Consider the following 25,180-nt stretch of genomic DNA (forward strand, 5'->3'; position numbering starts at 1 on the left):
TTTATGTCAAGACCTGGTTAACTCGTGAAGTCGGAGCTACGACATTGAGCTGAGTACGGCGATTTTCTGTCCGCGCCCGATGATTTCTGCAGCTTTGATACTCCATGCTGTTGGCGGCTGGGTGCGGGGAGCCGCACTGGATCTTTCCAGGCCTATGAGGTGTCTGCCACATAGTGCGTTCATACCCAACTTAGTCTTCTGAGCATCGCTCCCAGTTTTACAGTGGCTCGTAGCTGCAGGGGCTTGTTGCTGTTATGCACCGCTTGATTGCCTTTGAGGCGGCTAGCCCATTGGTTCACGTCGCTTCCTAATAAATTTTAAGTTAAATATTATCTATTTTACTTAATGTTCTGATCTATGGAACCTTATATAAAGTTTTACTTAAATTTGCACATCTCCTTTGGCATACGCTTGTATTGCCCATGTTATGAACTTCGGGTAGCTATGTTTTTTCTAAACTCGCTTAACCACAAGGTACTGTCTCGATTATTATGTTTCGTGAATATTTTCAAATCATTTAACCGCAATTACTGGTTTAAGCTTAAACTTGGCTTGTACTTGCCTCACGTGTGGACAACCTTAATCTATTTTGCTGTTTTGGTACTTGATAAAACTGTAGGTAGGTTTTATGCTGATTTTAGCAGTGTGTTTGCCCTTTTGTATGTTAACAGCCTGTTTGATTAAAAAAATACTGTTTTATATTTATTCTGGTATTGTGTTTTCTGGCTTGTTGAGGTAAAAATCATTTCTTACAGTCAATTATTGCTGTTAGCCACTAATTAGCGTTACCTTATCACTCATAATTATTTGTGATTGTTTCATTTATTTATTTATTCTATTATGTGGTGGTTAAATAAAAGTAAACATTCAAACGACAAATGATGCTGTTAGTCTGGGTTTGCCCTTCCATGCTTTTCTTGTCCACCCAATTGTGTGATTAGGGATTTCAATTCTAAACGCTGGAAGTGGAAAATCCCCCCTGAATCTTCGCAATTGCTCAATTTCCAGATAGTTGTAAAGAAACGCTGTATGTGAAACAGTCGTCCAATGAGACAACATTATATGGGGCGCCTTAGTACTCTCGTTAGTTTGTGTATGTTTTAACGCCATATTTACAGCCTTTAAAACGACACAGTTTTCAAATGAGGGTACCATCTCAAGGGATAAATTATTCAAAGCATCAACTACTGTTTTGCTTCCACTGTGCGTCAGCGATGCGTGAACGCATGTGTTGCCAGGGGTTATCCGTCATTTCCGTCACGCTACGTGCCGTTTCAAGTCGCACGCGTCAGCTAGGACAGCTTGGGGAATTATGTCGTGTGTGTTATCTCAGCCAATGATCAGCTCTTCGAGCGATGGGCGCTCGTCATAGAATATTATGATGCGCTCCAACGACACGCAACGCACATGGCCGTCGCTGGCTCCGCATTTTAACTGGATGACGGTGGGGTGTGTGAGTGTGTGTGTGTGTGTGTGTGTGTGCTTGTGTGTGTGTGTATGTGTGGTAGTTACCGTGCACATTCTACATACCCTTTATGAAGTGGCTGATATGCACCTTTAGTATGGATAGCGTTAGAAATAAAAACAAATACCGGGTGATCGAAAAGTCAGAACAAATTTGAAAACTTAATAAACCACGGAATAATGTAGATACAGAGGTAAAAATTGACACACATGCTTGGAATGACATGGGGTTTTATTAGAACAAAAAAAGACAAAGTTCACAAAATGTCCAACAGATGGCGCTGGACAGCAAAACGTTACTGACTGCGCATGACAATCGCGTATAAAAGGAACTGTAATGAGAGAGAGAATCAGATGCGCCAGCAGTCGCAGCATGTTGACGTTACCGGAAAAGGCGCTTTTTGTGAAGCTATATAATCAGAATGGGGAATGTGCTAGTTCAGCGTTACGATCCTATCGCCATAGGAAGGGGATTCGAACGGGTAAAGATCCGTTGACAAATGCAGCTGTGGCGAGAATGATTTCGAAGTTCGAAGCCACGGGTTGTTTAGACGATAGACCCCGTAGTGGCCGACCAAGCACAAGGAGTAATGCTGCTGAGACGGTTCAGGAAGAAATGGAGACTGTAGCTGATTCGTCTATGCACAGGGAAGTCAGCGCTCGTGCAGTCGCACGTCACACCGGCATTCCATACACTACTGTTTGGTTAGCACTTAGGCGTACCCTCCGATGCTATCCGTACGAAATCCATCGGCATCATGAACTGTTACCTGGCGATTTAGTGAAGCGGAGGGCATTTGCGGTGCGGGCGTTTCAAAAGATGGCGGAGGATGCCGATTGGTCGAGTAATATGTTGTGGACGGATGAAGCTCATTTCACGCTCCAAGGGTCTGTCAACGCCCACAACTGAAGAATTTGTGCTACTGAAAGTCCTAGAACTGTCGTGGAAACTCCATTGTACGACGAGAAAGTCACAGTGTGGGTAGGATTTACCACATCTACCGTTATCGGGCCTTTTTTCTTCGAGGAAATGCGTGATTCTGATTTTGTAACTGCTACCGTGACGGGTGAGAGGTACGCCGATATGTTACAGAATCGCATCATCCCCAGCCTGGCTGATAAACACCTGCTGGAAGGTACGATGTTTATGCATATTGCTAGACGCGTGAAAGATCTCTTGCGCGCGTCGTTTGGTGATGATCGTGCGCTCAGCCGCCACTTTGTCATGCTTGGCCTCACAGGTGCCCAGACCTCAGTCTGTGCGATTATTGGCTTTGGGGTTACCTGAAGTCGCAAGTGTATCGTGATCGACCGACATCTCTAGGGATGCTGAAAGACAACATCCGACGCCAATGCCTCACCGTAACTCCGGACATGCTTTACAGTGCTGTTCATAACATTATTCCTCGACTGCAACTATTGTTGAGGAATGATGGTGAACATATTGATCATACCCTGTAAAGAACACCATCTTTGCTTTGTCTTACTTTGTTATGCGAATTGTTGATATTCTGATCAGATGAAGAGCTATCTGTCGGACATTTTTTGAACTTTTGTATTTTTTTGGTTCTAATAAAACCCCATGTCATTCCAAGCATGTGAGTCAATTTGTACCTGTCAATCTACATTATTCCGTGATTTATTCAGTTTCCAAATTTATACTGACTTTTTGATCACCCGGTATATGCAACACTACACTCAATCTCACAGTTTTTAAATTCTTTGCTACGGACAAAATGGCTGTCCTCAGTTTGCAGATAAATGTACACTCCTGGAAATTGAAATAAGAACACCGTGAATTCATTGTCCCAGGAAGGGGAAACTTTATTGACACATTCCTGGGGTCAGATACATCACATGATCACACTGACAGAACCACAGGCACATAGACACAGGTAACAGAGCATGCACAATGTCGGCACTAGTACAGTGTATATCCACCTTTCGCAGCAATGCAGGCTGCTATTCTCCCATGGAGACGATCGTAGAGATGCTGGATGTAGTCCTGTGGAACGGCTTGCCATGCCATTTCCACCTGGCGCCTCAGTTGGACCAGCGTTCGTGCTGGACGTGCAGACCGCGTGAGACGACGCTTCATCCAGTCCCAAACATGCTCAATGGGGAACAGATCCGGAGATCTTGCTGGCCAGGGTAGTTGACTTACACCTTCTAGAGCACGTTGGGTGGCACGGGATACATGCGGACGTGCATTGTCCTGTTGGAACAGCAAGTTCCCTTGCCGGTCTAGGAATGGTAGAACGATGGGTTCGTTGACGGTTTGGATGTACCGTGCACTATTCAGTGTCCCCTCGACGATCACCAGTGGTGTACGGCCAGTGTAGGAGATCGCTCCCCACACCATGATGCCGGGTGTTGGCCCTGTGTGCCTCGGTCGTATGCAGTCCTGATTGTGGCGCTCACCTGCACGGCGCCAAACACGCATACGACCATCATTGGCACCAAGGCAGAAGCGACTCTCATCGCTGAAGACGACACGTCTCCATTCGTCCCTCCATTCACGCCTGTCGCGACACCACTGGAGGCGGGCTGCACGATGTTGGGGCGTGAGCGGAAGACGGCCTAACGGTGTGCGGGACCGTAGCCCAGCTTCATGGAGACGGTTGCGAATGGTCCTCGCCGATACCCCAGGAGCAACAGTGTCCCTAATTTGCTGGGAAGTGGCGGCGCGGTCCCCTACGGCACTGCGTAGGATCCTACGGTCTTGGCGTGCATCCGTGCGTCGCTGCGGTCCGGTCCCAGGTCGACAGGCACGTGCACCTTCCGCCGACCACTGGCGACAACATCGATGTACTGTGGAGACCTCACGCCCCACGTGTTGAGCAATTCGGCGGTACGTCCACCCGGCCTCCCGCATACCCACTATACGCCCTCGCTCAAAGTCCGTCAACTGCACATACGGTTCACGTCCACGCTGTCGCGGCATGCTACCAGTGTTAAAGACTGCGATGGAGCTCCGTATGCCACGGCAAACTGGCTGACACTGACGGCGGCGGTGCACAAATGCTGCGCAGCTAGCGCCATTCGACGGCCAACACCGCGGTTCCTGGTGTGTCCGCTGTGCCGTGCGTGTGATCATTGCTTGTACAGCCCTCTCGCAGTGTCCGGAGCAAGTATGGTGGGTCTGACACACCGGTGTCAATGTGTTCTTTTTTCCATTTCCAGGAGTGTATTTTAAATAACAGCCTACCAGTTCTTAAAGAACTTATTCGTAGTTTTGCTTAATCATTTTGGACAAATGAGAAATATTCATGAAATACTGTTGGTAGCAGTGAAATATTTAGAACAAAATTATTTTTCGAGAGGGAAATGAACAGCACCTGTAAACGTAACTGAAGGCATCAGACAAAAATTTCGGTTTAATTAAATAACAGCTCCAGTATTTATTATCACAACTGTTTTCGGCAAAAACGGCTGTGTCACAATGGCAGTTTTACGCAACTGGAGCTGATATTTAAGCAAATTTATGAGAGCGGGTGGTAATACCCTGTGTCCATTACGATGAGCATGCTGAACAAAATAAATATGTTTCATCACTCCATAACTCACCAGTCATACAAGAACTGTTTGAAAGCAGTTTAAGGTAAGTACACTTTCGCCGGCCGGGGTGGCCGAGCGGTTCTAGGCGCTACAGTCTGGAACCGCGCGACCGCTACGGTCGCAGGCTCGAATCCTGCCTCGGGCATGAGTGTGTGTGGTGTCCTTAGGTTAGTTAGCTTTAAGTAGTTCTAAGTTCTAGGGGACTGATGACCTCAGAAGTTAAGTCCCATAGTGCTCAGAGCCATTTGAGCCATTAAGTACACTTTCTTAAGCGTCGAATGAGATAAAAACTCTTCCGGAACAGTTCGAGGAGTTCCGTGGTACACACACCTCATCTGACCAAAAGTGTCCGGATTGCAGTACAGACTACTAGATATCACAAGGGGCGAGCCCGCCACTATGAAACAAAACAGGAAGTACTGTGCTGCCAGCAGCGAAGCAGTAACAGCAGAGTGTATGGATTAGGACAACTCAGTGACTTCGAACGTGGATTAGTCGTTGGATGCCGCCTAAGTGACAGATCCATCTAGGAAACTTCAACCCTTCTGAAGCTGGTGATGTCATTGTGAAGTGGAAACAGGAAGGAACAACCACAGCCATACCAAGACGAACTAGACCTCATGCACCGACAACGAATAATTCATTAGCATATAATCTCACTTCTCTTAAGTAATTAAATAAATGAATCAAAAATTAATTTCTAAAACAGTGTTGCTGTTTAACCGGCCGCAATACTCGAGAGGAAAGTTGTTAGGAACACAGCATGGTTGACAACAATATTTAGTTACTTCAGTCTGATCTACCGTCCGTTAACTCAATTATTCCTCATAGAGCGGTAAAGAGATTATACCGGGTGGTCAAAATTAAAGTGTCGCTACCCACAGGAGGTTCAGTGTGGACTATAATTATTGTATGGCAGGGAAACTTGACACATATTCTAACGCGTTAATGCGGGACAGGTTTAAGGTGGAAAAAAAAAATAGTTCCAGTTGTGCCACTAGTTGAAAATCTGGTGCTGTGATGGCAAGAATGATGTGTAAGTAGGCTGTTTAGGTTCTTATATTGGTAACGCCATCGCCACCTAGCGCTCTGTATGAAAATCACTGCCTATGCTGTGTGCAGTCTGTGGCTGGGTGGCATTGTTGGAATTTGCTATTGTAGTGTTGGGCAGTTGTCTGTCAACAGCGCGTAGCGTTGCGCAGTTGTAGGTGAGCCTCCAGCAGTGGTGGATGTGGGGAAGTGAGATGGCGGAGTTTTGAGAGTGGATGATCTGGACAGAGACAGTAAATTTGTAATATTGGATATCATGGACTGATATAGGTATTACGACTTTTGAACACTATTAAGATAAATACATTTTTTGTTCTCTACCAAAATCTTTCATTTGCTAACTATGCCTATCAGTAGTCAGTGCCTTCAGTAGTTTGAATCTTTTATTTAGCTGGCAGTATTGGCGCTCGGTGTATTGCAGTACTTTGAGTAACGACGATTTTTGTGAGGTAAGTGATTTGTGAAAGGTATAGGTTATTGTTAGTCAGGGTCATTCTTTTATAGGGATTATTAAAAGTCAGATTGCGTTGCGCTAAAAATATTGTGTGTCAGTTTAGTGTTGATCAGAATAGGTAAAGAGCGAAATGTCTGAGTACGTTCAGTTCTGATCAGCTGTTTGAAAATCAAATAATGTAAGAGGTTTATCAGCACAGTAATTCATAAATTTTTCTAAGGGGACGTTTCAGATGTACATAAATGTATCCACATGTAATGAAATAGGAGCTAGATGTGGATAGAAAAGGGTCAGATAGGTGAAAAAGGCTTAATGTTGATTTTATTATTAACAAACGCTTACACAGTTTGTTCAGTAAGAACACTGGAGACGTCGACTAGATGCTGCACCCATAAAACGACGTAGGACTTCCTTGGAGTAGCTCCGATTGATTCCGAGCAACGTGTTCCTGTATAATCGCCTTGATGTCTGATAGATACCGAAGTGTCGTTAGTAAACGCGTTCTTTTAGGTATCCGCAGAGCGAAAAGTCACGTGGATTCAGATCAGGTGATCTAGCAGACCATGTCACCGGTAAAACTCTGGAGACGATAAATTTGTGGAAGGCTGCGTTAAACAGATCTTTCATTGGAGGAGCCACTTGAGGTTTTGCCCCATCTTGCCTGAAACCAGAGGTTTCCTCTCAGTTAAGCTGCTTCAAAGCAGAAATCACATGCTGTTCCAGGAGGTCTCGATAATGTGAAGACGCGACAGTACGCCTGACAGCCTCTCTGGGTGCATTCTCTTCAAAGAAGAACGGACCGAGAACAAAGGTAATGTGAATCCGCACCACACGGCCACACAAGGTGAGTGCAATGGTTCTTCGTGCATAAGACTCAGTTTTGTAGTGCCTGAAATTCGGTAGTTCTGTGTATTTACTGCACCTTGTAGTGTAATATGTTCCATGTCCCTCCACAGAATATTTTCCGGCTACAGGCCCTCAGCTTTGGTCGATGCCAGAAACCGAAGAGTAAGAAAGAGTTGCTGTGGATCCTGAGGTGTCGTTTGCTGCACCGTCTGTATATTGTACGGGCAACAGTGTGAAATAGATCCCAAAACTTTCCGTGCTGTTAACCGTGGTATGGACGACACCTGTGACACTGCACGAGCTCTAGGACTACCTCGGGCACGTACTGCATGGTCAGTTATAATAACAGCACCTCATCAATAACGTCCACCGAGACAGGACGTCCTCGTCTTTCAGGAGCCACGCAAAGCTCAGCTGTGTTTCCGAATTTCATTATCATTATCTTTAAACGATGTAATGACATCGAGCATCTCCTCAAACCTGCCAGTGGGCGATATTGTATCAATGTAGCACTGTAATTCTTGCCGTTCACATGAACCAGTTAAACCAACAGCGCACGGTCTCTCTTCTCGATAGATTTACACTGTGTGATCAAAGGTATCGGGACACCCCTAAAAACATACCTTTTTCATATTAGGTGCATTGTGCTGCCACCTACTGTCAGGTACTCCATATCAGTAACCTCAGTAGCCATTAGACATCGTGAGAGAGCAGAATGGGGCGTTCCTCGGAGCTCACGGACTTCGAACGTGGCCAGGTGATTGGGTGTCACTTGTGTCATACGTCTGTACGCGAGATTTCCACGCTTCTAAATATCCCTAGGACCACTGTTTCCGATGTGATAGAGAAATGGAAACGTGAAGGGACACATACAGCACAAAAGCGTACAGGCCGACATCATCTGTTGATTGACAGAGACCGCCGACATTTGAAGAGGGTCATAATGTGTAATAGGCAGACATCTATCCAGACCATCACACAGGAATTCCAAACTGAATCAGAATCCACTGCAAGTACTATGACAGTTAGCCGTGAGGTGGGAAAACTTGGATTTCATGGTCGTACGGCTGCTCATAAGCCACACATCACGCCGGTAAAAGACAAACGACGCCTTTCTTGGTAGCGTAAACATTGGACGATTGAACAGTGCAAAAACGTTGTATGGAGTGACGAATCACGGTACACAATGTGGCGATCTGATGGCAGGGTGTGGGTATGGCGAATACCCGGTGAACGTCATCTACCAGCATGCGTAGTGCCAACAGTAAAATTCGGAGGCGGTGGTATTATGGTGTGGTCGTGTTTTTAATGGAGGGGGCTTACACCCCTTGTTGTTTTGCGTGGCATTATCACAGCACAGGTCTACATTGATTTTTTAAACCTTCTTGCTTCCCACTGCTGAACAGCAATTGGGGAATGGTGATTGCATCTTTCAACACGATCAAGCACCTGTTCATAATGCACGGCCTGTGGCGGAGTGGTCACACGACAATAACATCCCTGTAATGGACTGACCTCCACAGAGTCCTGACCTGAATCCTATAGAACATCTCTGGGATGTTTTGGAAAGCCGACTTCGTGCCAGGCCTCACCGACCCACATCGATACCTCTCCTCAGTGCAGCACTCCGTGAAGATTGAGCTGCCATTCCCCAAGAAACGCTCCAGCACATGATGTGCATCTTCATGTTTTGACGGCGTAAAGACTGTACCATAAACTTTCAGACGTGAAAGAAGCAATTGAATTTCTGTTGGTGACGAATTTAATTAACAGAGATAGCGGCTTCAGCTTGGACAAATCGTGGAATCCGGCAATTTCTTCCATTAAATCATGAATACGTCTTGACGGTGCAGCTCTCCATGACATATCGATATCACCGTGTGGAACGACTGCGCAGCCATAGATTTAACTTCTATACATGAGTTGCAGCTCTTTGCTTCCTATCAACGTCTCTGCCGCCTTGTGTATCTTTGGCCGTATACGCAGTGGTTCGATCCTCGGGTGAAAAAGATCGGAGAAAGTGCTGGAGCGTTAGACACCTCGGCTCAGTCTGAAGATGCTTGGACAGTATTCAGTCGAAATATTAGAAGAAGAAGCAGAATTTATGCGGCTGCACGCTCGAAATTTTATGGAACTTCTAGCATCTCATTGAACATACGCCTGTGAGAGTGGAAGCTGTCATCAAGGCTAAGGGTGGGCCAACACCATATTGAATTCCAGCATTACCGATGGACGGCACCACGAAGTAAATTTCAGCCAGGTTTTGATAACATAGTGTACCATTCACTTACGTTATGGTTTGTCAAATGAGAGCGTGGGCATCATACCGTCATAGAAGCAGAGAACAGAGCCAGATCTGCACCTGGTGGACAAACACGTAATTAATTTTTTTCTAACGTAAGTTGGTTTAATAATAACGCATTAGCATATCTGCAAAGTTACGATAATTACAGCGCACACTGTACCTTCGTGAGTAGCTGCACTGTAATTGTAATCGCTAGGTATAATCAGTTCCTGAAAAAAAACATGTAAAAAAATTCTTCACTCACCTGAAAATGTACTTATAAGGGGACTGTCAGACCGGTTAATCGCAGGTTTTTGTGAGTCTTACAGAGGAACCTGTCGTGAGTAATTTGATAGTGGCTTTCCATGCAACGACCCATAGTTTCGGAGATAATGGATGATGACCTTTTATGGGCACCTCGTAGAACCGTAATATTTGTGAGTTTACAGTCAAGCGAGGATAGTGCAGCAGCTAACGCTCAAGGATACCATGCTGGTGGTCAAGTTTCTGACCCCATCCCTGTACTTTTTCTTTTCATTTTAATGGTAAAAAATATCATGGAAAATTATTCAAAAATGGTGACTTTCACCGTAGTAATTTCATTAATAAATCAATCCTTACAACACACTTCCTTTGAATGTTTGCTCCGTCTGTCGTTCGTAGTTACAACTCCAAATATTTGGGCAAGGTTCGCTTCCTGCATTTTCTAGAATATGAATTCCCTACCATTGTCCCTCCTCCCCTGCGGACCGTCAAGGTGTTGCCAGTCCCTATAAACCGCCAGCTGGTATTTGTAGCCAGCATCAACTGTTCGGAAAGCGTCGTCAGTGCAATGTGTGTCAAAAGAATGTAGTGCAATAGAAGAAGAAAGCGTTTCTACAGAAGGACATCCGAAGGACAATCCATCACAAGTAGAGGAGTGTGATCAGTAATCGAAGGGCGAACTCGCTAAGGCTATCAGATACCCTGGCAAATTGCTTCACGATTTGCATGACTTACGCTACTTACTGATATATTGTACGATAAAACTGAAAAAAAGTGCATGGGCAGGACCTGAACCTGTACCGCCAGCGTGGTAGCCAAGAATCTTAGCCGCTGTGCTACCATCGCCTAGATGAAATATGAATAACGTTACAGGTGTGGACGGAACACACAAAAATTCAACATCGATTTCCTCGGAAGCTAGGGGCCGTCGCATGATAATCCGCTAGCCAACTACTTAAGACAGGTCCCTCTACAACATATCTGAGGCTTACCAAATTTGATGATTCGCAGGTCTGGGGGTCGTCTTGTTAGATCCTCAAGGGTAAAAAAATTCAAAAACTGACTCTCTGTTCCAACTGTTCTGTACAGACTTCTGTAGACTTCAATACCAGCAAAAACAAAGTACATCATCCCACGAAAAGTAATATTTCTAATTTCAATAGATCTGTCCATTATTCGCAGACGTGATTTAACGCCACACAAATGATCATCAGCAACTTTCAGTGAAAATTAAGCTTATATTCGCATCGACGTTTATTTTACAGAAACTCAAAATCAACTTACTTAAGTGTTAAAGTTCGTTCCTCAGAACAAGAAATTATCCAGATTAATTTTTAGGGTTCCTTATAGAACAGCTTTGTTATCCATCTGTACGTCTGGTAAGAATCCTTTTTGTCAGGAACGAGTAGAGGTATCTAGTTGAAACATACGTCAGATACTAACGTCTACGATCCCTTGGCAATGTGTGTTGCTTGTGTGTTACAAGATGTGTGATCGACGCAGCGTACTGTAAGCAGCAAAATTGTCCGGTATTCGTGTCGGGAACAATACGAGACGGTGTTCGTGTACGGCGAAGCTGATGCAGCCGGTCGAGAGGCAGCACGGCTAAACCAAAACAAGAACCCTCAAAGGCACCAAACACATCACACAGCATTTCAAGCCCTTTTTGGGCGTTCGTGTGATCATGGGTCGTTTCAGACAGACGAACGAGCAGGGAGGTAGTTTACTGTGTGTACTCCTATACAGGATACTGATATGAACACCCCACGCAAGTGGCCCACCAAGATGGTGCCGGGTAGCCGTGCGGTCTCGGGCGCCTTGCCACGGTTCGCGCGGCTGCCCCCGTAGGAGGTTCTAGTCCTCCGTCGGTCATAGTTGTGTGTGTTGTCTTTAGTGTCAGTTAGTTTACGTTACATTAAGTAGTGTGTAAGCCTAGGAACCGATGACCTCAGCAGTTTGGTCCCATATGAACTTACCACCCGCCAAGATGGTGAATGCCAAAGTACGATTATCACTTGCAATCTCATGGAGGAGACTTTGAATATCTGGTGTGATGCTGTGATGTGTATGCGCTTTGTACAGAGTTCCGGAACGTGTTGTTGCACGCGCACAGTCCATTTCCGGATGGATGCTCATAGGAATTCTTTCCTCCATTTCCAATGTGGAAATAGACCCTGTAATTTGTCGGTTTTATTAATTTTCACTCTGTAGATTAACTATCTACATAATTAAGCTTATACAGAGTCCTCAGAGAGCGATTCCTACTTGCACTTGTACGATTTTTTTAATGATAAATTTTCTGTTGTGTAATATTAAGCTTATCCGGTGGATCAACTGTTTCTTTTGCTGTCAAGTGTCCACACAGGTGCTGTCGTTTAAGTAAACGACTCAACACTCGAGAAGAAAACAAGCGAATAACTTTTCCGATGTTTTGACACTGATTGGAGATTACGGAAACAATACGCGTGCGCTTCTCTGAGAAGCGATGGCCTTTGCTGTGTTGCAGCTGGTGGCCGTGCTCTCAACAGCACGGGTCGGCTTCAAAAGCGTCACGTGTTTTCCCAGTGATCAGCCGTAACTTGGAAATAAAAATACAACATCTCGTGTTCACCTGTGTACTCTCCCATTTCTATAATATTGCCTTCAAGATCATCTCCCTTATATAGGGAGCTTTCCTTTCTTTGCTTAGGATTGGTTGTGAATCTAAGCTCTTGATATTTATACTGCTTCTTCTCGTTCTCAAATGGTCCCTTTAATTTTCCTGTAGGTGGTATCTGCCTTTCCCCTTGCGATATATACTTCTAAATCCTTCATTTGTCCTGTAGGAATTACTGGTTACCAATTTTGCGCATTCTGTTACTCTCATTCTTTAAATGTTTAAATCCCCTTTCGCCTGCTTCATTTCCTGCATTTTTATGTTTTCTCGTTTCATCATTTAAATGCGGTATCTCCTGTGTTATCCAAGAGTTTCTATTAGGCCTTGTATTTTTACCTATTTGATCCTCCGCTGCCTTCGCTATTTAATCTCACAAAGCTAACCATTCATCTTCTACCGTATTCCTTCATCATATTGTAGTTAGTTGTTGCCTAAAGCTCCTTCTGAAATTCCCAACAGAGTAAAATTAACCCTGCAGCTACGGAAGAATATACGTCCATTTAGTATAACTGCTTGGGCTGTTCCATTTCCTCCGAGTTTATTCTCGAGGCTAATGATATGTTTGTAGACAGGCATGCGGTGGCGGCGTTGATGAAAAAATACATGTATGGATGAAAGGACTTGGTGTACTTGCTGAAAATGTAACTGTAACGGGAGATATCACTTTGTACTATAATTATTAATAAAGAGTGATCCCTGACCTTTGTAACCGGGGAGCGTACATCGCGAACCGGGGGCTGAAGGATGCAACAGTTAGAAAATATTCAAAGCATAGTGCCGCACTGCCCGCTGAGCGCCTAGCGGGTGGGTGATGCAACCCGCACGACTTGGCTCGGCGCCAGGCCGGCGCAACGAAGGAACGCGCTGGTAGTACGGCTACAGCGCGCGTACGGGATAAGCCTCACCCGCCAGTGCCTGCAGCGTCTCAGTCCCTGATCAGTATCTCAACAGTATCCTGGTCCCAACTCCTTAATTTCCTACAGTTTTGCAATTTCATAACCAATAAATTGTGGTCAGAGTTCACACCTGCTCCTGGAAATGTCTTACACTTCAAAATTTGGTTTGAAATCTCTGGCTTACCATTACATAATCGGTCTGACACCTTCCGGTGTCTCCAGATCTCTTCCACGTATACAGTATTCTTTTATGATTTTTAAACCAAGTGTTAGCGATGATTAAATTATGCAGCTTTCTATTTCATCCCCCCCAATCTATATTCGCCTATTAATTTTCCTTTTCTTCCTTTTACTACTACCGATTTCCTAACTCCCATCACAATTAAATTTTCTTCTCTCTGAATTACATGAATGATTTCTTTTATCTCATCACACATTTCTTCAATTTATTCCTCATATGAGGAGGTATTTGAAGTACAAACTTGTATTACTGTGATTGGTGTGGGCTTCGTTTCTATACTGGACGATAATGCGTTCACTATGCTGTTCATAGTAGCTTACCGACATTCCTATTTTCTTATTCATTATTAAACCTACTCCTGCATTGACCCTATTTGATTCTGTTGATTCTGTATTTAGGACACTGTTATTTGCCTGATCAGAAGTCGTGTTCCCCTGCCAGTGAACTTCACTAATTCCCACTATATGTTACTTCAACCTGTCATTTTCGTTTTTTAAATTTTCTAACTAACCTATCCAATTAATGGACTAACATTTCACACTCCGATCTATGGAACGCGACTTTTGTTTCTCGTGATGACGAAATCCTCCTCAGTAGTACCTGTCATAGTTCTTAATGAAGGACTATTTTACCTGCAGAATATTTTACCAATGAGGATGCCATCATCATTTAACCATACAGTAGTGCTGCGTGCCCTCGGGAAAAATTACGGCTGCAGTTTCTCCTTGCTACCAACTGCTCGCAGTACCAGCACAGCAAGGCCGTATCACGGCCATATCTAGCAATAACGCAGACTGTTGCCCCTGCAATTACTGAAATGGCTGCTGCCCCTCTTCAGGAGCCCCACGTTTGTCTGGTCTCACCACACATACTCCCCCATTGTGGTTGCACCTAGGGTACAGCTATCTGTGTTACTGGCGCAAGCACGCTACCCCACCAATCACAAGGTCCGTGGGTCGTGGGGGAGGCATTCGAGGTGTATAAATACAAGTTAAACTTGCACGCATTTTAATTACATAACCTGGAACCCATGGAATGTCGCCTTGTCGAATATCATTCCTACAATGCATTGTATTTGCATTTTCGGCCGTGGAATAACCTGGTTCAGTGATTACTAGAGGTAGAACACACGTAATTATTTATTAGAACCTACTCTTGTTTCCCGATATCCGTATAACTGAGGCGTGTTACAATTGACATACACCTTTTGTCTTGACACAAGGCAGAGATAGAATCACAGCGACGAGGAAAGAGATTATTCTACATTAATAATAACAACAAAACCATAATTTCCCACTAATATACATGTTACTAACAGATATCGATAAATCACCACCCAGTCGGGTGAGAACGTTTAAAGGCTGACCACGTCATCGTAAATAACGCAGTTTACGGTCAGTTACAACTTAAACAAGATCGCCTGCTAGCAAGTCAGAGCGCGGACGCGGTCAGTAAGTTTTATCCAGTGGTTCTATTCGAAAATCTGCGATATACTGACGTTCAAGTTATATTATCCCAATTTGAGAGGAATCATCTTGAAATAAAGTAATTATACATCCATAACAGAGCAATTGTCAAGTCACCCTAGCCATAATTATCAGTCATTATTTATTTTACAAGTTTGGGACAAACGAAAGAATAAGTCACCAAGTTTGTTTGACAGTAAAGAGCATTACAGTGGTCGCTGTTGTCAAAATTGCGCAGTGTGTGTTCTGTGGTATCACGAGACAATATGGAAGAGCAGCAGCGTTAAACCACCTGAAATAACGTGGACCATTCACATTCGATGAGCTTCTCCTCATTTAAGTTCCATAATGATAACACTAACTGTGATATGTAGCACAACATCCAAACCATATGTGCGTTTTGGTATTCCGTGGGAGAAAGTCATAGTAATTCTCGCAATAATTATCCCATCAACTCCACATTACACACAAACACTACATACATTAAGATCTATAGTACGTCGTGGCCATGCAATTCCTGGTGTTTAGAAATATGGTACGGGTGCAATCGATGTTGATGTAGCACTCTCAACGCCGACGTTTTTGAGATTCCCGATTCTCGCACAATTTGTCTGCTACTGATGTGCGGATTACGCGCGACAGCAGCTAAAACACCTGCTTGGGCATCATCATGTGTTGCAGGTCCTGATTGACGTTTCATCTGTGGCTGAACAATTCCTGTTTCCTTAAATAATATAACTATCAGGCAAATGGTCCGGACACTTGGATGATGTCGTCCAGGATACCAACTTGTAAAATAAATAATGACTGATAATTATGGCTAGGGTCACTTGACAATTGCTCTGTTATGGATGTATAATTACTTTATTTCAAGATGATACATAGCACACGCCCGTTTGGCATTTTGATCACAACAGCCATACATCAACTCGATATCGACCTTTTCTGCAATTGGTAAACGGTCCCTTTTAACACGGGTAATGTATCATGAAGCAAATACGTTTGTGACTATTACAGCGCCATGTATCACAAAGCGAAAAAGTGGTCCAACTAAAACATTCATATTTCTTTACGTACTACACGAATATGTAATAAAAAATGGGGGTTCCTAGTTTAAAAAACGCAGTTGATATTTTCGATCTACTTAGAAAAATCTCTCTTCCTCTTCAATTAAATATCGTGTAAGTGCGCTGTTTATGTTTTTATGTTGGTAACGCCACGTAGTGCTTCATATGAAAGTCACTGAGTGTGCTGTGTGCAGTCTGTGGCTGGTTGGACTCATTGTTGAAATATTCACTAGTGTAGTGTTGGGCAGTTGGATGTGAACAGCGCGTAGCGTTGGGCAGTTGGAGGTGAGTCGCCAGCAGTGGTGGATGTGGAGAGAGACATGACAGAGTTTTGAGAGATTCCTATAAGCGGACGATTTGGACGTGTGTCCGCCAGAAAAAGGAAATTTGTAAAGATGGATGTCATATATATATATATATATATATATATATATATATATATATATATATATATATATGAGATGACTTTTGAACACTATTAAGGTAAATACATTGTTTGTTCTCTATCAAAATCTTTCATTTGGTAACTATACCTATCCGTAATTAGTGCCTTCAGTAATTAAAATCTTTTATTTAGCTGGCAGTATTGGCGCTCGCTGTATTGCAGTAGTTCGAGTAACGAAGATTTTTGTGAGGAAGGGATTCATGAAAAGTATAGGTTATTGTCAGTCAGGGCCATTCTTTTGTAGGGTTTTTGAAAGTCAGATTGCGTTGGGCTAAAAATATAGTGTGTCAGTTTAGTGATAATCAGAATAAGTAAAGAGAAAACTGTTTGAGTACGTTGAGTTTTGCTCAACTATTTGAAAATCAAATAACGTAGAATTTTACTAGCAAAGTGTTTCATAATTTTTCTAAAGGGACGTTTCAATCGGAGATCAATTCGTGTTCAGGCTAATATTTCCACTTCTGCTCGACTGCAAAAAACGTCACTCCGTCCAGATTACCGAAATGATTCAAGACGAAACCTGACAACCTAAGCACATTTCAGAACTGACTGCGCGTTTACATCGGAGCGGAAATCGACTATGGAAGAAGAAATCCCGCAGCTAGAACCATATTTCCAACATCGGTATAGGAGTGTTTACTGAAAAAACCCGAAGCGGTATCGGGAAATCGGTTTACAAAATCAAGTTTTGAGAGTCTCGAGCGTTGCGATGATAATCTACACAGTGTGGGAACGCTTCGGTAGGACATCAGAGCCACTGACACGTATCTCACAGCTTCATAATCGTCAATGCTTTTCTCTACGCCACAAGTAAACTATTACAAAGTAATAAAACATAAACCTAGTTTATCTCTTGATCATTATCTACAGGAACAACGTGCAATGATAAACGAAAAACATTGCTCAAGTGCGAGTAGGACCCGTGCACTGAGGAATCCGTACGAACATAATTATGTATGTATAGGTTCATCAGTACTGGGAATCGAGAATGTGGACGGTTTTTGTTTGTTATCGATACCGTCAACGTTGGTCAGGGAATTCCGAGGCTGTATCAAAATCTCTACAGTAGCTCCTCACACTAGCCCAGACGTACAGAAAGAAGCGAACAGGGATTTCAGTTTATAAGAGGGAGGGAGAGAGAGAGAGAGAGAGAGAGAGAGAGAGAGAGAGAGCGAGAGCGAGAGAAGATTTGATATACCATTTTTATTTACTTACTAAAGCATGACTGCAGCTTACATTTTATGTTTGCTTCCACTAATCTCCATCTATTATGCTTTTGCTGAACTATTAATACAATGTATGTACAAATGGCAAAATACATTTTGTGAGTAATGTAATTACAACTTAACATTTCAGATTTTTTATTTTACTTGTACTGTGAAATCTTGCTTCTTGCCGAATCTCATGGTTTTAGGTCAACGGGAAGTACACTACAGGTTTTGATGAGTGAAACTGGGAGTTTAAAAACGTGTTATATCTTTTGCTTGCATTGATTACGAAGCTTAACATTTTTACACCGCCAAGGGACTGCAGACTTTGGTGTGTGATATAAATTTGAAATTAATGCGCCATACTATTCCAGAGAAAAATGGGTCTTAAAAGAGGGTCAGACACATAGCCGCATAAAAAATGACCAGTAAAACATGTTTTCGTATGATGTAATTAAAAATTAATGGTTTTCGATTTTTTCCTTTGTACTGCGAAGTCTTGTTTATTGCCAAATTTCATGAGTCTAGCACAACGGAAAGCACCCTAGACGTTTAAATGAATGAGTTATCGAGTATCAAGATATGTGACACAAATGGCCATATGTTTTGATTGCATTGACTTGGAAGCTTACAATTTTTACACCACCAAGGGACCATAGACAGTATGTGACATTCTTCTGAACGTGGTTCACAAACTTTTCCTCAGAAAAATGTTCTTAACCTACGAATAGACAAACAAATCGACAGATAAATAATGACAAAAAATATTTTTTCGTCTTATGTAATTACAAATTAATAATTTTCGAATATTATCCTTTATTTGCATATTCTGAAACCAAGCTTCTTGCCAAATTTCATGTTTCTTGGTCAATGGGAAGCATCCTATACGTTCTAATAAGTGACTCTTCGAGTATCTAAATATGTGACATTAATGGCCGTACCTACTGAAGTGACTTACAAGTTTAAAATTTTTACACATCCAAGGGGCCATGGACCCTAAAACGTGACACAAATCTGGATTTGGTACACCTACCCGTTCTTAGCAGTCGGGCAGGCAAACGCCGAATAGACGAACAAAAAAGCGATCCTATAATGATCCGTTAATACAGACTGACGCACGGAATGCTACAAATTGAGTACAGGAGTTTTTGACATTTTTTTTTCTTTTAAACTGTTCTATAAGAGATATATAGCCGGTCCACATGGAGGATGTAAACAACATGCGTACAGAATGCCAATAAGAACGCATCACTTCAAAAAGTCGATTCAGAGGAGGGTAACTTGTACTAGGGTATTTCTGTTTGTGCTTCCTCTTGGCTTGTGTTCTCCGAGACGACGAACTGGAGCAGAATGGTGGTGTAGGTGGCTATGGAGGCCGCCATGGCGGTAAGCAGTCTGGTGTCCACGTGGAACAGCGAGCACGCGCTGAAGCAGACCGATCTGAACCGCGCCTCGCGAGAAAGTTCTCGTAGCTGGCGAGACACCGCCTCGCTGCCTCGGGCTGCACAGTACAACCACGCAAGTAATGTAGAGCAGTTCAGGATACAGTAATGTTAGGCACGCAACAATGTGTTCTTCTGAAACTATGTTAAGGAACTTACAGTTTCATACGAACTATGAAGATTTTATCAAAAGATGTAAGGTTTTATCAACAATCTGCTTAACCCTGCGAGCAGTGCAGGTTAGGACACATTTTTCTACACAAGTGACGAATCATTTAACGCTTCCCGCTCCTGTTTTTTTTTTTAGTGTATAATAAATAGTGTATAAGCAGTGCACCCATAACAAAAATATATTTCTTAATCTTATTCCAAGGCTAAGTATTGAAACCAGAAATAATCAATTTCTTTTTAAGAAAACAACTGAGATTTTGAAAAGTTCTCAGTGAAAGCAGAAATAAATACCCCACTATACTGTTCTAGTTTCAATACATAAGTGCCACCTACAAAACTGAATGGAAAGAATGAAAATATATAATTTATGTTGCTTGTTTAATAATGCAATTTTTCCCTCCATAATCTACAATTATTTCACTTTCCTTCGAAAAGTGGTACCAAAAAAAAAATTAAAAAAAAGATACTTTCAAATAAAAAACTTTTATAACTGTGTAGGTTGTTTGTTACATTTGAAGAATTTCAAGAGTAAGGAGTTAGTTAAAAACACCCATCCAAATAGCTGTAAATTGATAAAACAATCAAAATTTTTGTGTATGCAACTGAAAAAGAAAATATAAATTTGTGTGATACGAAAAAGGCCTATGTTATTAAAAAGTCATATAAGAACGACACATAAAACACCTTCATTAATGAGTATGAGTGTACAGAAAGTTACAATTTGTGATGTACTGCACTGATGCTGAATTTCTTACTAACGTATTTCTTGTGTGAAATTTGACATTAATTGGGCAGAAACTTAATCGAAAAATTTACGTTCCAAATACATTTATACTAAGCACCACTGTTCTGAACAACTGGGCCAAGTTGAGAATTTTGTCACTCACCAGCCAACAGTGTCATCAAGATGAGTTATTGGGGAGGGGATACTGTTAGTACACTGCCCTCCTGGTCGTTGTATGTTTCACGAGCTGTTGCCACGGCTAGTAGTTCCTCAATTGACACCACGAGGCTAAAGGATAAATGTCCTGGTCCAGCCCTTTCACCCAGGAAAAGCCTTCGGCAGTACCGAGAATCGAGCCTGTGACCTCAACATGGCAGTCAACCACGCAGCGAAGATGGACACATTTCTGCTAACTAGGACAATATTTAAAGCTGCTGTGGGGGCTAGTAACCACATACTCGAGCCTGATGAAGTTGCCACCCTACTTTCGAGAAATATACATTATTTTCAGAGTTCTTCATAGCTATTCCGCAGTTACACAATTCTCTGTACAGAATTTAAATGGTTGTGCAGAATTTCGCGAAAAAAACTAGTAATCGGGAAAATATTACTGTCGTAAAAAATTATTTGAAAATTTTTGAAAATAAAACTGAGCTCACAATACCGAATACATGCCCAAACGTTCTATAGAAAACTTTAATGACATTTTTTGTGCAGGTAATAGTTAACGAGATAATTGCAAGATGAGGGATCTATTTTCACTACAGAAAATGTACGAAATCGCACTGGTGTTCTGATGACAGTTGCGATCACAGTTGTGAACAGCACCCCAAGAGTTTCATCAAAAGATCTAATGTAAATTCTTGTGAAAGTAATTGTTTATGATTGCAATAATGTGGGACCCATTTCACTAACGTATTACTTTTCCTTCGGAGACAGCTTCTCTGCCCTAGATGTGATTGGTGAATGTAGGTACAAGTCAGTACATAACGTACCAACTGTAGCTATGTACCCGATGCTGGCAATCCCAGAAATCTAACCGTAGTTGCTATTTATTCGTGTACTTACTGTGTTGTATTACAATATCTTTAATTTAACTTGGTATTCATCGCTACAATTAACTACAACAGTTGAAGACTGCTATCTCTATAATGAGTTTCCACGAACTCCTGTTACTTCAATGTTCGATACATACTTGGATTTTCCAACATTTAGGGAGACACACGCTGTTTTTTTCGCAGAGGAGTTCAGATGCATCATACAATTCGACTACCTTTTGTACCTTCGATCGTTCATTGTCAGGGTTGGAAGAAAGGGATAGTATCTTTTCCACTTAAATCAATTAATTTACATCAGCTCAAAGGCACACTCCTGTTGGAGCACCAATCATTAGTATTCGGAAATCATCACTTCGATGAAAAAGTGCCATTTGGTGAAGACAATTCTAGGCCAGATTTCTGGATGCGGAGAGAGAGAGAGAGGGAGGGAGAGAGAGAGAGAGAGAGAGAGAGAGAGAGAGATGTAGCACTGAAAGCTTGGAACTTGGAATTGTCTGTTGTCTCCGCTCACTAGAAGGAGTCCCAGCCGATGCTTAACAGCCTAAAATATAGGATACTTGCAGGTTTAATTAACATTTTTGAATGATTTAATTAATGTATTTAAAAAAACATCTGTTACTGCTCAGAAACCTTGTATATCATTAATGTGAATCTTTTATCCGTACAGTGTTTCGCCTTCAATAAATGTCATGATTGAAAAGCCTTTTATTCATCTGTATGTCGTCTCAAAGAGACTTAAGATTCATATAATTATGCACAAATTTTTCTTAACAATGAAAATATTTTTCAACTAATCAGCTCTATTTCTGTGTCGCTAAGAATCTGCACTGTAATTTGTTTACTAGCAAAAAATGGATTTAAAACTTATGAAAACGACTTTCAAATGACCGTTGCAATAATTACATTTTTCAGTATATTTGATAAAACTGCTGTTATCCACAGCACATTCGCTCTGTTCTTTCAGGTTTGGAAATTGACTCAAATCCTCATTTTATAATCGAGAGATGAAGAGTTTTAATATAATTTTAAATGGACTAATAGTTTTGATTTCTACTTTTAAATTTAGGTTTTGAGATGGCAACTATTTTCAACCAAAAATGCCTAATCCAATTGCTTGTTGCTATGTCATAGGATTCACTTTTCAGCTAGTATATTTTCCTGTTCTAAAAAATCAGAAACAGCATTTTTCAAGTTCCGAAATGTATTCACAAGCTTTCCTTTACAAATACGTCATCTCACTGTGTAGGAAAAGTTCACCTTACTCCAAATCCAACAATTCGCAGTACCTTCAGAATTCTCGTGTAGTTAATGCCGTAGCTCTAGGTTTAATCACACATTTCAGGAACGGTGGCATAACTTACCGTATATTTAAGGTTTTGAGGTTTTCCACACAGTGACTCCGGTGTATAATAGTGTAATATTTTAGTACAGGGTAATAAAAAAAATTTGAACAAAGTTGCAGTGCCATTGATTCTACCCGTCATTGACGGCTCTCCTTTAGTACATATATTGACGACTTTACTATTATACACTTTTAAATTTTTGTAGCCATACTTTTAGCTTCTCGAATATTTCTGATCCTACTGTTTAAGTATGCTGTATGCCCAGACATTAAAATTAACATCAATTCCACTTACAAAAATGATAAACTGTGTAGCATCGCGTATGTCCGTTGATCCATTCAAAGCTCGAGAGAAGAAAATATAAGAATGGACAAAGTCTTCCAGTTGCTGAGATACATCGCGAGAGAGTTCCTCGTTTCGTCTCGTTACTGGCTGCCTCGATATAGCAGATTTTTCGCTTTCATTTCAGTGCCGTTACTAACAACATGGCGTACAGATATTTGGAGACCAACTTCATCATCACGATCGGAAAGAAGTTTATCTTATTTTTAAAAATACTAAAGAAGTTTCATATGACGCTTATGTCATCGCCAACTCTTCGTATTTTACTTAAACAAATACAATGTGACTTTTTCTGGCTTCTTTCTTTTTCCAAGTCACATGTTGTTACCGAACGTCAGGCTCAAATACAAGCTCTATTTCCTCTTTGTTAGTCTGACTTTTTGCTTTGTAGTGTCTATCAAGGTCATGGCGTCTGTTGTGCGAATGAGTACTTCAACAGACAATGCAAATTCCTGTTCCTGATGGATGTGTTGTATATAAAAATGAGGAACCCGGAACTATGAACTGACATCCTCGAAAAATTCTGCCATAATCAATTTCTGACATTCATTACGCAGTGAACATTTCCTGGAGCTATGAACATTTGTACGTAGTTATATAGGCCTATGTCTCTTTGAGACAACATAACGACGAATAAAAGGCTTTTCAGTCATAGCATTTATTGAAGGCAAAACAACATACGGCTAAAAGAGCCAAATTAATGGCATGCAAGGTTCTTGAGCTGTCTAGGATGTTGTTTAAATACATTAATTAAATCATTTAAAAACTCGGCTATTAAACATTGGCTGTGACTCCTAGCAAGCAGAACAACAGACTACTCCAAGTTCCAAGCTCTCAGTATATATCTCGAAAGCTGGATGCCAACTTCACACGACTGTGGGAATAGGTACCTCATTATTGCAATATCTCATAAATTATTATCTGAACAAAACTTGTTGTTAGGGTTTTCTGTAAAACTCTTGGCGAGCTATTGACAATTGTGATTATTATTTTTTTCGCCGATTTCTCAATTAATTTTCCTTACAAAAGTAAAATTTCGCCAAGTATTATTGTTTCTTTCGCTAAGTTCTGCACAGCTATTTAAATTTTGTGCAGAGAACTCTAGAACTATGGTATACCTATGAAAAACTGCGAAAATGTATATTTTTCGAAAGTAGGGTGCCAGTTTCACATGAGTCGCATTCATCTCAATAACGGCTCTATCTTTTATGGAACATACGTGCTACTATTCTAGTATACTTTAATCAGTGTTAGATTGGCTACTAATTATGACACAGTCTTTATAAAAGTTTCGCACCTGTGCACCTCTCGCGCCACTTGTAAGCTAGGCTCCCCAAGTGGTCACTTGTGTAGCTCGGGGTATTTAACCAGCTGTATCTACGAGTCCAGGTAGGTTGTAAGCTCAGTATTTCTGTGAAGCATTTCCAGCGGAAGAGAAATTACCAGCCAAATGTTCAAATGTGTGTGAATTCCTAAGGGACCAAACTGCTGGAGTCATCAGTCACTAGACTTACACACTACTTAAATTAACTTAGGCTAAGAACAACACAGACACCTATGCCTGAGGGAGGACTCGAACCTCCGTCGGAAGGGGCCGCGCAACCCGTGACACGGCGCCACAGACTGCGCGACAGCTCCACGCGCCAATTACCAGCCACATGCTGCATATCTACTGGTGGGGATTCTGACAGCAGGAAGATGGTCGTACACAAAAAGAAGCCAGCTTCAACATAAAATCACTACAGGGCATACCAAACATGACAGACCCATCCGTGGAACGGTTACGATCAAATTTTCACTTTCACTGGTAGTGGTGTGACACTGGCACACTTCACGTCGGCAGGTATTTCTGCACAGAGAGAGAGGGGCGGAGTAATGAGGAAGTATGAAGGGAATGAGGCGACCTTCTGCATGGCGACAGAAAGGGAGCAACGATCCGCCACATTGCCAAATATTACAAAATCATGCTACGGTAACAATGAATAGTTCTGCGTCGCCACTGAATTATGTACGCCTAAGAGTCAGGGAGAGAGCATTTATTGCCATCCAACGGTATTGGCCGCAAGGGTCACTGGCTAATTGGGGTTAGTAGATATAGATGTACAAAACAATTCCTAACTGGGCCACCTACGAACCACTGACCCAGAAAATATTTCGTGCACATTAAGACAGGCAGCTCAACTTATGCCCTCTGTCTCCTG

General features: G+C 42.1%; 1 long non-coding RNA gene across 2 annotated transcripts in view; it reads left to right on the forward strand.

Annotated features, from left to right (window-relative positions):
• LOC126234816 (uncharacterized) overlaps positions 1-25,180 on the forward strand; it is a 173,932-nt gene that overhangs the window by 49,841 nt on the left and 98,911 nt on the right. The window contains exon 2 of one of the 2 annotated variants that reach the window (XR_007544781.1): positions 7,250-7,370. This is a non-coding gene — a long non-coding RNA (uncharacterized LOC126234816). The remainder of the gene's footprint in view (positions 1-7,249; positions 7,371-25,180) is intronic. The other variant, XR_007544780.1, reaches the window with a different exon arrangement.

The sequence above is a fragment of the Schistocerca nitens genome, chromosome 2, assembly GCF_023898315.1.
Source record: "Schistocerca nitens isolate TAMUIC-IGC-003100 chromosome 2, iqSchNite1.1, whole genome shotgun sequence".
In the NCBI taxonomy this organism is placed as follows: domain Eukaryota; kingdom Metazoa; phylum Arthropoda; class Insecta; order Orthoptera; family Acrididae; genus Schistocerca; species Schistocerca nitens.